A 14,301-nucleotide genomic window follows, 5' to 3' on the forward strand; every position below is an offset into this window, starting at 1 on the left:
GTGTGTGTGTGTGTGTGTGTGTGTGTGTGTGTGTGTGTGTGTGTGTGTGTGTGTGTATGTATGTGTCTGTGTGTGTCTGTGTGTGTGTGTGTGTGTGTGTGTGTGTGTGTGTGTGTGTGTGCACGCGCGTGTGTATGTGTGTGTGTGTGTGTGTGTGTGTGTGTGTGTGTGTGTGTGTGTGCGTGTGTGCGTGTGTGTGTGCGTGTGTGCCTGTGTGTGTCTGTGTGTGTGTGTGTGTGTGTGTGTGTGTGTGTGTGTGTGTGTGTGTGTGTGTGTGTGTGTGTGTAGGATTTTGTGAGCATATGCATGCATACATAAGCTAGATCATCGTAGTGCCCAGGGCTAGTCCTATATTTTATATGCATCGCTTTCCATTGTGGGTTCTTGATCCCCACTGACCCTGATTAGAACAAAGCGGGCATCACAGAATGAAAGTATGACTGAATTTAGAATAAGCAGTCAAATTGTTTGTCATTGTGATAAGAGAAAGGAGCAAGAAATCTAGGAAAAATCCTCCCCCAGGATTCAATACAATCCATGTAGAGCCTACAAGGAATGTATCCATGTACATGGCCATGGTTCTTCCTCGGCAGTGAACCATACATATTAATTATAGCAAGCTGCTGAAGGAGATCACAGCAACATGGATATGGAATCCATGTAAGACTGCCTTTACAGGCTGTCTGTTAATTCTTCACTATCGAGAAAAATTCTGTACAGTTGGTAACCATGGCACCATACCTTTCAGCCTGTTAATGGGGATCGAAAGGTGTACCATACATTTTATTTTATTAAATTGCAATTTTATTTATTTATTTATATACTTTTTGGATGTTTTTGTGCTTGTTGCTTGGTGTGTGCATTGCTTAGCTCTGCTTAGTTTTGCACGAATATAGATCAGACCTCCACTAGATATCTAAACATAGAAACCAGATGCATTCAATGTTAATAATTTAAATTTCCTTTTTTTTTTTTTTTTCATGTGCTTGCTTGCATAGCACTGCGTACTTAAGCAGTAGACATCAGCTAGACATCTAAAAATAGAAGAAAACAAAAACCACTGGCAACACTAGGATGAAATGAAAGAAAATGTTCTTTAGCATAGTCCAAAGATTAATCAATGCTTTCATCAACAGACTTCCTCAGAAAACAAAAACTAAAACTACTAACTAAAAATAGAAACCAGATGAATTCAGTATTAATTCTTTTAAATATGTGCTTGTTTGTGTGATGTGGCGGGTTGCTTAGCTAGGCGTATGGCAGTGTAGTTAAAGAATACACATCTGCTAGACAGCTAAAACTAGAAACTGGATGTATTCAATTATTGTCAGTCTGCTGTGCTTAGGAATGTGCAAACCTGCATAATGAAGCTACGCTACACTTACAGACGCCTTCCCAGTATATCTGGAGATATCCCAGTTACCTACACTATCCCAGTGGATACATACGTTGAGTCATGACCTCGAGTGCAGTAGGTCCCCAGTTCAAGTCCTGGGTAGCAATGCTTTTTGCAAATAGTGTTGTGAAACTGTATCAAGTGACTGAGACATCTGTTGACTTTAAACTAAATAATTGTTACATTTATAAATGGTCAGAAAAGCTGTGTGTTGCTAAGCTTCACTTAAACATCGATTTGTGAGTTTGGGAGATGCTAAGTGAAGTGGCACATTTTTGAAAGTTACAATATGATGTACAAAGGCAGGAATGCAGCCTTTATAAAGGCCATTAGGTGGGAATTTCACATCATTCCTTGGAGCCTGACCTTGACTGTGGTTATGGCTGTTGGAGTTGGTGATGGAGTGCACTTACATGTGCAAAAGTGGGGAGTACAGAAGTAAAAAAATTTTATTGGACACCTGGTAGAGAGATACAGACCTTGGCTGCTGCAGGGTGAGTACGAGGGCTCAGAGTGCAAGTCTGAGGCCTGGGATCATTTGGCTAGGGACCTAACCAGTACTACTGGTATTCCTCATACTGGTGAGCAGTGTTGTCACCACTATGATTACCTGAGGTGTAGGAAGAGGAGAACCTTGGACAATTGGGTCCAAGATGTGAGAGATGGGTGCACCCCACACATATATAAGTATGTATTCCAGTAATATAGAAGTATTTGAGCCGAATATGCACAAAACTGATATGCATAATGGCTTGCTTCTCTTACCAAAGCTGCAGAAGACAGGGCTCACAACATGCAGTCCCATGCTAGGCATCTGGCCACAATGAGGCAAGTGTGTGGTAAATAAAAAAATCAAGTCAGAACTTTATACATAACTTAATAGTGCAGTAAAGCAAATACAGATGTTGCAATCCTAACAGTCAAGTATGACATACTTGGGGCATCCTACATCTTTATTAATTTGTAATTGCATATCTGAAATGGTAGAGCAAGTAAGCATACAGTACTGTGTAGCATAGCTTCCAACCATCAGTTAATGTTGGGGTCTACCCAGATTAAGAGTCATTCTTCTGCTTTGCTCATTGTCTGAAATATGCTGTCGGTTGCACTCAGTAAATAAACAGGGTATATGCTTTAGTTAACAGAAGTCCTAGACAGCTCTCCATGGTCTACATGCCAAAGGGGAAGCAACATTAATCAGTACACTTTAAAAGGTGATGGTGCTTTGAAAAATAGTCCCCGGGATTCAAGAAGCTCGGCACAAGGACAGTTTTTGCCTTGCACCGAGCATCCTCACTACAGATGGTGCAGCAGCTCCATATGAATATGTATGAGGACGCGCCACCGCACCCTCGACATGCACAGAAAACGTGTGCGAGTGCAGGGGGCATGTACAAGTGCTCTATGGAGGTGTAAACATGCCCGGACAGTTGCAAAACCTACTATGCCTACTAGTAGAGCCCGCCTCTAATAGTAAGTCAGTAATTCAGTGTCCGTGGATACCGAAATGTATGCTAAGCATACAAGCGTGTCCACAAACAGTGAAATAAAATCAAAGTAGTAAACACACAAGCACGTAGAGGAATGCTGAGCCCTGTCCCTAGAACTTTCACAATTAGATTCCCCGTGTCCCTATTATACATTTGAATTGCTGCAATATCGAAGGTGTAAGCAAAGTGCAGTGTGTTTGCATGCCGCTGCCCTCTGCCGATCATAGCTTACACATCAAATTCATTCAAATAGAGGAAAACATGCAGAATCAATGTAAATGTCAATAGTGTAGTGTTTAGAGCATCCGCCTAATGAACAGGCATTCGCAGTTCGAGCCCAACAATAGCACATCTTATTTTCCATGTGAAATGAATGTCATTTTGCTGTAAAACTGACATAAGAGTATCTCATGAGATATTTAACTTAAATATCATTCAAGCAAAGTGGCACTGTCATAATGAATAAGGCACTAGTAAGCAGGTGTAAGCACAAATAAGCAGCAATAAACACATATAAGTACTAGTAAGCAAGTCTGAGTGCACTTGCGTGGGTCTAAGCAGTGTCCAGCATAGGAAATGTATATAAGTATGTACAGATATATATATATATATATATATATATATATATATATATATATATATATATATATATATATATATATATATATATATATATATAATATATATATATATATATACATATACTTATATATAAATATATATATATATATATGTGTGTGCGTGTGTATATATATATATATATATATATATATATATATATATATATATATATATATATATATATATATATATATATATATATATATATATATATATATATATATATATATATATATATATATATATATATATATATATATATATATATATATATATATATATACATATGAAGAAAGAATGACATAACAATAAAGCATACAAAAGGAATGAGAAGGGAATCAACAGCAACCCCAGTATTATATAGCGCTGTCAGCGTATATCATATCAAGCTGGGCAGGAGTGAGCAAAGCACTGCTAGTCACACCACAGGCAGGATATTACCAGTGGGAGTAACATTGTTGATCTGCTAAGTCTGCTTTGCACACAGAGGGTAGTCCCTGGTGGGACTACCCAAAAATTGATAGGCTATTTGGCCATCCGACCATTACACAAGCAAGGGCAAGTATGTTCAAGGACTAAATGGTGGGAGAGCCTGAGAATACATGGGTATGGACAACATACGTGTAGGACCCCTAATGCTTGGGAGAGGGTAATGTGTGGAGGTGTGTCATGGCTGCGATAACAACTGGACAATGGATGGTATGCATGCATGTTGAACTCGAGTGAGGTTGAGGAACTATGGGTATGAAATTATGGAACCAGGCTTGCCAGGGTTGGATGGGCTGGTTCTAATTGCACCACCCCGTGGAGGTCAGCGAGTTCATTATAAGTATATATGCATACACACATGCAGACATCAATATGTAGAAGTACATTTTGTGTAACACATTCATTCTATTTGCATATAATATTAGGCATGCAGTAGCATGACTCGGCTGAAGGATGTGTGTTTCAAAACCCAATTACTTGTTTGTATGGAAGAGTGTCAGTTCCCGTGTATTAGCCAGACAGGTGCAGATTGTAAGAGGAACACTCCAATAATACAAATCAAACTCTGGACAGGCTGCAGATTCTGTACAATCAAACGGCATGCTTTTGCCTAATGGGCAGCCATTCTCGATACTGTAGGCATGTAATCTGATGTAATAGGCATCACAAGGTAATATCGTAGGCCTCACTCCCACCCAGGGGTGTGAGTGTCAGATGCAAACACCAAATGCAGTGCATTTGCAAGTGCGGGAGCAAGCAGGTGTAAGCCTGTTTGGCCACCAGTATGTGAGTATTACACTGGTAAAGCAATGTAGAGGCTAACTGAGTGTAATAAACTGTAACCGTAGGTTAGCATTGCTTAGCTCCACGCAAACCCATGGACACCCACTCACAACTGCTTTAATGTGCCTTAATCACTCCGTATCCAACAGCCTTGTTCTGCCCAGCAACAAAATAAATGGCCTCTGCAATGCTCGAAACCAGGACCTTGCACGCACAGCTATTGTGATTTACCACTAAGCCATGGCAGATATACAGACATTGGATCTTATCACAAACATATCATCCAGTGCAGTCATTCAACAGTATAGGAAATGCATTCCATCATGTAGATGTATGTGTGAGTGTTTATGTCCAGATATAGATACATACATATATATATATGTATAGATATATCAAGAACATCCCATGTGACAACAAAGCATTACAAAGGAATAAAAAGAGAAACACCAGCAATGCCTGTATTATGTAGTGGTGTTGTCCTATGTAATATCAAGATTCCCTCAGACAGACATGTGTCATTAATACACGCAAACATTTGTACATTGGCCAAATACATCACTCTGTGCATTTTATTTACATTAACACAACAGTTCCTGTCCAATCATTATGTGAGAACAGTACTCTTGCAAGGTGCTGTGTGCAACATCATCATCATGAAAAATGTAAATGGGTTAACCATAGAGGGACCGGTAGTGTTGTTTGTATAATGGGGTCGTCTGCATCACTTGTACCTGGAACCTATAGGAGTCATGTGCAAACCAGGATCGTGTGTCTGAGAGACAGGGGTGAGGACAACTGGAGTATGTTGTGATGCACATTAAAAGGGTTACATGTGTCCAGTGGACATGTGTGTGAAATGGACAGCTATGTATGGAGCAAATGTTGTTCTAGGAACCGACTGGCCTTTTGTTTCCGTAGGATGAGAGTGGGATGTGGGGGAAGGAGAGCAGGTATGCTCATGGATGATAGGTTTGGTAGGATGACAGACAAGACAGCATATAGGGTTAGTATATGACACATGTGGGGGATACACCTCAGATGGGGAGGGGTGTTCGGCAGTCACAAGCCCATGAGCCCCCAGATGGAAACAGTGGGATGGAGGTCCCCAGCCATGGGCAGCCACCACTGCACCAAAACAGCCGCAAAGGTGGCAGTGCGGGGGGCTGTCTAGGAGCAGCAAGCTCACCCAGTAAATGTGACACTGTGCCCTTGAGCTGGTGTATCTGGCTTCGAAACCCTTTATTGAGCCCCCTATGCACCACCTCCAGGACTGTACTACAGCGGACATGTTCCTGTCTGGACCTGCTCCCAGGGGGACAAGCCCCATCCTCAGTGGCGGTTCCACCAGAAGGTGGTGTAGAGCCAACAGAGGTGGAAGTCCAAGGCTGGGCCCCAGATGTGCTGCTGCCCAGTGCCATGGCCAGCTGAAGTGGGACAGAAGGTTCTGCCAGGATCTCCAAACCTATATAGCCTATGGTGCTGCAGTTTAAACACAGAGATGACTTAGTAATAGTCAACAGCATTCAGGATTACTTATAACAGCATACATAGATATGACCATCAACCCAACACAACAGATGGTATACATTTGCAGAGGGAGCACAACACATGCATATATACTGCATATGACATCTGTACAAAGTGTAGAAGACTTGTGACTGCAGCTATGAACAGTGGCCCATTATTGGCGTGTCACTGAGAACTCCAGACAGTGTCTGTCATACCACTGTTTCATGTGACATATGTCCAATCAGGGATGTGGTGGCAGTAACTCATCACTATTACCATGAACTAACTGCAGTACTCACACTATGCTCCTGCAGTTAACAGATGTGTGTTCAGTGAGTAACACAGGAAACAAATGGTTCCACACACTGACCAGTCCACAGATGGCCCTACAGATGTGGGTCCCTCACAAACAGAGCACTGTCTTGTCAGTTTTAAAACATGCAGAATAGCCATTACCACAAACAACATGTTAAACAGGCAGTAGTCATAATGAAGCATAGCTACACTTACATGCTGTAGTCATGTCTGACACATCACCCTCCTGTCTTTAGGCTATTTTCCACTGTGTATGTTGTTTAAGGAACATCCAGATATCATCTGTGATGCTGTTTACCAAACACCAGATCCAGGTACCACTCACAGCGACTGTCATGGGCAAACACCAACATGATGTTCCTAGATATTGTACTGTGTTTCCATGTGACTGGCTATGGGAACATCATCACAGCTGTTCCACATGCAATCAGCTAGAGGAGGACTGCAACAGGTGTACAGGCCATAACCTGATCATGACCAACACTTACAAAACACAAGCTGCTGCTGAGCAGGTGTACAACTCCACATCCACCAGAAAGTGTGCAGGAGAGACAGACAGAGGCAAAGTACATCAGAGAAGGGCTTGGGGATTAAAACCTAAGCATCATCTGTCACACACCTACCAGTACAGGGGTTTAAATCCCTGACTGACTAGTCATTACTATTACAAGTGCATGCAGTTACTCCATGTGCCACAAAGCTGACATGTTGGTGTGCTGTAAGAACATATATGTGTGATGGTGAGCAACATCTGCAACAGAGATATAGTAGACATACATTAGGTGTAGCACACATGGCTGTCCACATGAACAGATGTCATTGTCAACACAACCACACTCTCTAATGGATTCACATTGACACACTTTGCCAGGCCCACAAATACACTTCCTAACTACTTATTTTGCCACACTGCAGTAATGCACAGGTACTACATGCAACACAGGGGATATCTGGAGGTTCTATGGGCTAGGGCATGTGAACATGTTTGACACCTGTTGGTATGCCAATGGGAGTTATACTGGGAGTGACTGTGGTTGGGAGCATCATACCCCACACACAGACACAAGGTGCCAGTACTGACATGTATGTGTGCATTGCTTCATGGGTGTGTAGTGGTTGGCTGTGCAAGATGGCTGTACAAGGATGGGTGAGGGGTAATCCTTGGCATCATGCCACCAACAATGGTGTGCAGTGTGGTACAGGGGTGTAGTTCTGTAATGTCCCACACAGATAGGTATTGTATGAACTGTCCTGACATCCTGGTTACCATTGTGTATGGCCATAGCTTTGCAATGCATGCCATATCTGTGTTTGATAGTCCTTGACATGGACATTGCCTGGGTTGTGCACATCCCACAATAATGTACAGTGACATGTACAAGTGTACCTGGTATGGCTGGCACATGTTGTGTTCACAGACTGTTATCCTCAGATATGCCAGTACTGGCCTGGTGTGGCAGGACCTGCTTATAGACAGTAGGTTGACCCTGCAACTGCATTGATAGCATGATACAGGCATTCCCTGTTGTCAGTGGCATCAGTCCATACAGGGCAAATGTGTAAGCCATTGTATGGCCTCTGTGGATCACATTTGATGGCACCACATATGTTGCAGGCATCCAGTGGGGAACATAGTGAAGGCACATTGTCCACAATTATGTGCCTATTGTACTGCTGTACAGGGTGCCATGCCCTCTGCAGCCCACTGCAATCACACCATGCCTACTATCTGTGGTCATGGTACTAGCAACATAGTGGGATATTCTAGGCAGGTGTGTTTGTGTATGACGCATGGGTTCAGAATGTATTCCGGGTAATAGTAAGGTTGCATACTTTGTTCACCAGGCCTTTTGCCAGATGTAGGGGTATGGTTTGCCAACACAGTCCCTTGGCTGACTGACATCTGTACTCCTTGTGAAGTGGACATTGTGACATATAATATGGACACCATATAGTAAAATTACAAAATCCGCTCCCCAACATGTCCAGTGGTTAGACACTCACAGCCACCTCCACAAAGGCCCTGACTGTCAAACACACACACACACATCTGCAATGTCTTGGAATAGACCCCTACCTAACTAGTGTATCACACTACAGAATTACGCAGTTACAGCACCTGCTATGAAGATTACTGGTTACAGCAGTCCCAGAAGTGTATTTCTAGGTGGGTGACATCAGCAAGATTGCCAAAGGTGGGTATGTGAATTGTAAAGAGTGTGCATACTCTTAAAGCATTTTTTCTTTCACATGCAGCAGGCAGACAGACACACACACACACAGATGACCTGTCTGGGATTAGAACACCTACCAAACTAGTTTAACACACTGCAGCATTACACAGTTACAGCATGCACCATGGAGATTACTGGGTTACAGCAGTCCCTGAGGTGTATTCGTAGGTGGGTGACATCAGCAGGATTGCCAAAGAAGAGTATTTCAAGTGTACTGCGAGTTGTACATGTCTGTTACCTGCATATACCCACTGCTTACTGTTAGGAAAACACATTTACACCTGCTTACAACTGCTTAAAAGTGCCTTATGCAGTCCTAATTGACAGTATTAACAAGGCTTGCAGGTCTTGAACCCTGGACCATGCACAGTGAGGTAACCGGATGTACGACTAAGCCATCTGGGTTGTATACATGTTGCATGGAGTCTATAATGCACATCTTACTACAGGTATTCCACAGTACTGAAAACAAATGAGACAGTCACTTTGAGTACATATGTACAGTACCCTTGAATGTACTGTACTCTGTGAAACAACAAAGACAAGTCTACATCTGTACAACTATCATAACTACAGATATATATATATATATATATATATATATATATATATATATATATATATATATATATATATATATATACATACACACACCTATGGGATGTGTACACACACATATATATATGCATATACACAGACACAGCCAAAGCTATATATATATATATATATATATATATATATATATATATATATATATATATACGTCTGAATGCCCTTTGTGACACTGAAGGGTTCCAAAAGAACTGACAAGTACATAAAACAGAGGCATCTCTTGTGTTATAACATTTAAATCTTAAGCAGTTCAACAGAGAAGGGATGGTTGTTGTGTATGTGGAGTTTGGGGTGGGGAATGATGGCTAATGTAATATACCCCGGGGATTGTGGAGTTAACGTGGGGTAATGATGGGTATGAACCTACACCCCAGCGACCACTTCTGTGTCACTGCTCGACAGTGGCACAGGAAAATAACATACCTAACTGTAGTCATGCTTGACTGTGTATTCTTTACCATTACTAACTATGTAATACTTTGTAGACACCATTCACCACAGATGGCTACCATGGTGTGCTAAAAGACATTACACATGTGTATGCCTGGCTACAGGGTAGTCACACACACAAACACTCACACACTTGCCAGTATTGTGCATACGGGTCTTGCCTATGTAAAGGTAACTAGTACAGTGGTATGCAGTTGGGGTATGTGCCACAGAACACATACAATTACACTTACTCTGATTCCACTTCTGAGCTTAGTGTCATCATAGGACTGATTACATGCAGTGGGGAGGGGGGAAGAGAGAGAGGATTAGCAGTTGACAAGGATAAAGGCCAGTGCAAAAGGAGGTATCTCTTTGGAATGCAGCAAAACCCACTGTCATGACAAGATGCAGACACAAATACACACACATAACCACATTCAGCCATTTGGTGACACACACACACTCAGGCATTTGCTGAGACACACACATACTCAGCCATTTGCTGACACACTCACAAACACACAGTTGCCAATGGTGGGATCAGAACTCCTGCCTATCTACAGATAACTATTACAGTACTACACCATTATGAGACGTGCCACAAAGATTACACATTCCAAGGCAGTCAGACTGCCCTTCTAAGATTGAGGACAACAACAGGGAGAATGACAGTCATGAAGTACATAGCTGTAAACCTGTGTGTTTAAAGTAGGTGTCCATTACAACCTATATGCACAAACAAGACACATCATCTGCAGGTAGGCCTGAGAGGTATAGTTGTAGCACAACAGGAACCTGAACTGGAGTATGGCCATCTGTCGAATAGACAACTACTATCACAATACAGGGTTACAGTGGGCATGCTCATACACTCAGTAGCACAGGGCCATTTGGGATGCACTATGACTACAACTACACAAGGTTATACTGGGCATGCTCATACACTTAGTAACAAAGGGCTTGTTGGATGCACTGACGCAAATTACACAAGGTGGCAGTAGGTACGCTCATGCACTTAGTAGCACAGGGCTGTTTGGGATGCACTCCGATTCTAACCACTGAAGGCCACAGTGTGCATGCTCATACACTTACATGTACAGAACATGTTGTAATGGACTCCTTTTGTAAACACACAGGTTTACAGCTAGGTATATCTTACCTGTCAGTATATCATACTGGTTTACTACCTGATTCTTGTATGTGGCCCGTAAATTATATATCTGTGTTTGTGCTGTGTGATACACATGCATACATGTACATGAAGTACTGACACATATATGTTAAGTATACACATTCATGCATGTGTGGATGTGACAGACAATAGGTTACCTGGGTCACACAGACGGATGCTACCTACAGCATGTGTCACACACCTTGCTGTCCTGAAAGGCATACATTGATAGCAGGTTGTGGACAGTAGGATTATACGTGGAACAGTGGCATGTGCAAGCATAATGTGTGAGCCACCTTGTGTAATGGTACTGAGGTGCAGGTGTCAAGATGACATCTCCCGGCTGTGTTAGTAGTTGTCATTATTAGCAGGACTGCTACCCTAAGAATATCTCACATTGGTCATATACACAAGTTCTGCTGCTGTCCGTCACCTTACATGAGGCATTTGCTACCAAGCACATTAGCACCACTCGCAGTGATGTCATGGTATGAGTGGCAACTGCTAGACCAAAACAATGAGCCAATGTCCTGCTATTATTATGAGGTTGTCCAGTGTCTGTCATTCCGGGCTGTCATGACCGAACGACAAGCCTTCAACACAGAGCACATGCATCCATGTTTCACTTGCGTGTGGATAATACCTAGGTTGCATTTACCCATATAGCCGCATTTCAAGGCAAATGTCCTACACCCAGAAGTAACACCCTGAGACCTGCAAGACATTTGCATTGGATGCTTATGCTAACCAGTGCTAGATGTGTGGCTTTAGTAATCCATTTGCTCAATGTAGAACCTGCAATGGGGAATACTGACATCTGTGCAATGAGGAACACCTGGCTGAAGGCTCTGTAGTGCACAATTGCACTACCACCATATAACTCAGATCCAGACAAGTGGGCCATAACTATGGACCATTCCAGGTGGTGGTGTACACATATTCATAAAGGCTACTCACATGTAAAGACCACTACTCCGACATAACGCATCACATATGAGTCAGGTACAGGTGACAGTGGCAAATACTGCATTCTAGGTTTTATCCTCATATACATCCACCACCTTGTTCCCAGACTACCAACACACATCCATATGTGCTATGACATAGTATGGTAGACCACCAGATAACCCTCGATTGGTGGACTGTACCTAGGCCTACATCAACTGTGCAAAGTACCCATGTACAGACACAGCTGCATAATGTGTTATGCAATGCAATAATACCACTGTTTGTAACCAGCTCAGTTGTACACATACCATGGTCCCTCAGATGTTGTCAGCACTAACACAGTTGACTGTTGCTGTACACCAGTAAACAACATCCTCATGGTTGGATATGGCCTAACTGTACCTGCCCTGGATATGTACATCCCACACTCATACAACATAAATGACATTACCATAGCTTTTGTTATCCTTTCTACATACAGGTGGCTACAGTCATTGCACACATGCACATGGTAGATAGCATACTAACAGAACATAAGGTTTAATATCTATGTTAACAGAGGTAATATTCCCTCTCTACTGGTCACCCATGACACCTATCATATCATACAACAACCCATGTGGCATGAATGCCTTTAGACATTTCCACCTAATGCAATGCCTACAAACATACCCAAATAACAGGATCATAGGACCTAAACAAGGCCTGCATTGACTGACTCGGAAATCCAGCTCTGCTCTGTATGTTCCTGAGTAGTCACAGGTGATATGCTCATGACATGTACAGCCATGTGTGGCCACAGCTCCTACATATCCCCATGTCAACAATTGCAAGCCATGCATGCTGTGTGCTGTCTGGACATTAGCCTTAGTACTACAATAGCCAGTACATGCTGGGGTGAGATTTTTACAAGCCAAAGACATCACACATGCTTGAATGAGTGTACTGCCTAACTCTAACAGAACACATTGCTGGCACTCTTCCAGTAAACATGAGGTGTGTGTGGCAAATATGATGTGCTCACTGTTGACCATTACAGTGCCCTGGCTTCACCAAGGCACTGTCAAGTAACAGTTTGTAGGAGCATGACATGGAATAATGCTGTGTGTGTCTTGCTGATATGTGCTGTTGTCATATATGTACACTTGGCTATCGGTGAAGTGGTGGTGTCCCACCACTACATGAATACAACATCCATTATGGTGTAATCCTCGGCTATGTTTCACACATGGCGTGGGGAAGGTGTGGAATGTATCCTCTTGACCTGCTAGTGCACTTACTGATGTAGACCGCATATGTGTACATGTATTGATATTTGTGTAAATTCCATCTGTGTGCAGTGTCTGATGTCTGAAGGTGTGTTGTCTTAGTACATCATGCTATTGCAATACAGCCTCAACATTGCCAACTGTATATGGTGATATGCTCTAAGTACAGTAAGCTGTACATGAGGTATGGACAGATGTTTGGACATGACTACTAAGTGGTGGGGCTTCTTTGCAAATGAATGATTACTGAGGACAGCACACTGGTGTGTTACAACCAGTCCTACAATAACCTGTGTAACTGCTAAGGTCAAGTTTTGTTAATTGAAGTGGAAGACAGACAATGTATAATGCTGTAAGGGTGACACTGAAGGCAAACCTCATGACACCTGTAACAGTAATACCTCCCCTGTGCATATATTGTGCATATATCAGCACAGTTGGCAAAGGAAAGAGTCAGTAAGCTTTGTACAGGATGCGATAGTGCTGTACCTCTGTAGTACCTATCATGAGATAGGCAGATGTTTGATTCACAGTACTGGCACGTGTGGGTGAATGTGTCCATATATGTCACGTATAGTTGGGAATACATCCCACATGTTATCACTCTCCTGAACACTGTTCTTGACACCAGTATAGAGTGAAGTGTAGAAAGAAAGGCATATGCGGGTGGTTGAACCTCACACATGTAAAGTGTCTGTATGTGTGTGACATAGGTGTATATCTTTGTAAATGCCACAGTGTGTGCATGTGTGTGTGTGTGTGTGTGTGTGTGTGTGTGTGTGTGTGTGTGTGTGTGTGTGTGTGTGTGTGTGTGTGTGTGTGGCTGTCATTGTGTATGGCTGACCGGTCACTAGAGTGAGGCTGTATTTTACCATAGTGAAATGTTAATGCCTCTCCCCCCATCCACTCAATGCAATCTAGCATCCCTTTTGATATCATCAATCGTAGACAGGCATTCCTGTTAACATGTACACCCAGGGGTGTGACCTATTGTTACATAGCCTACAGATGGACCCCCTCCCCACATACACTC

This window comes from Protopterus annectens, chromosome 12.part0 (genome assembly GCF_019279795.1).
Source record: "Protopterus annectens isolate FY-2018-M chromosome 12.part0, PAN1.0, whole genome shotgun sequence".
In the NCBI taxonomy this organism is placed as follows: Eukaryota; Metazoa; Chordata; order Ceratodontiformes; family Protopteridae; genus Protopterus; species Protopterus annectens.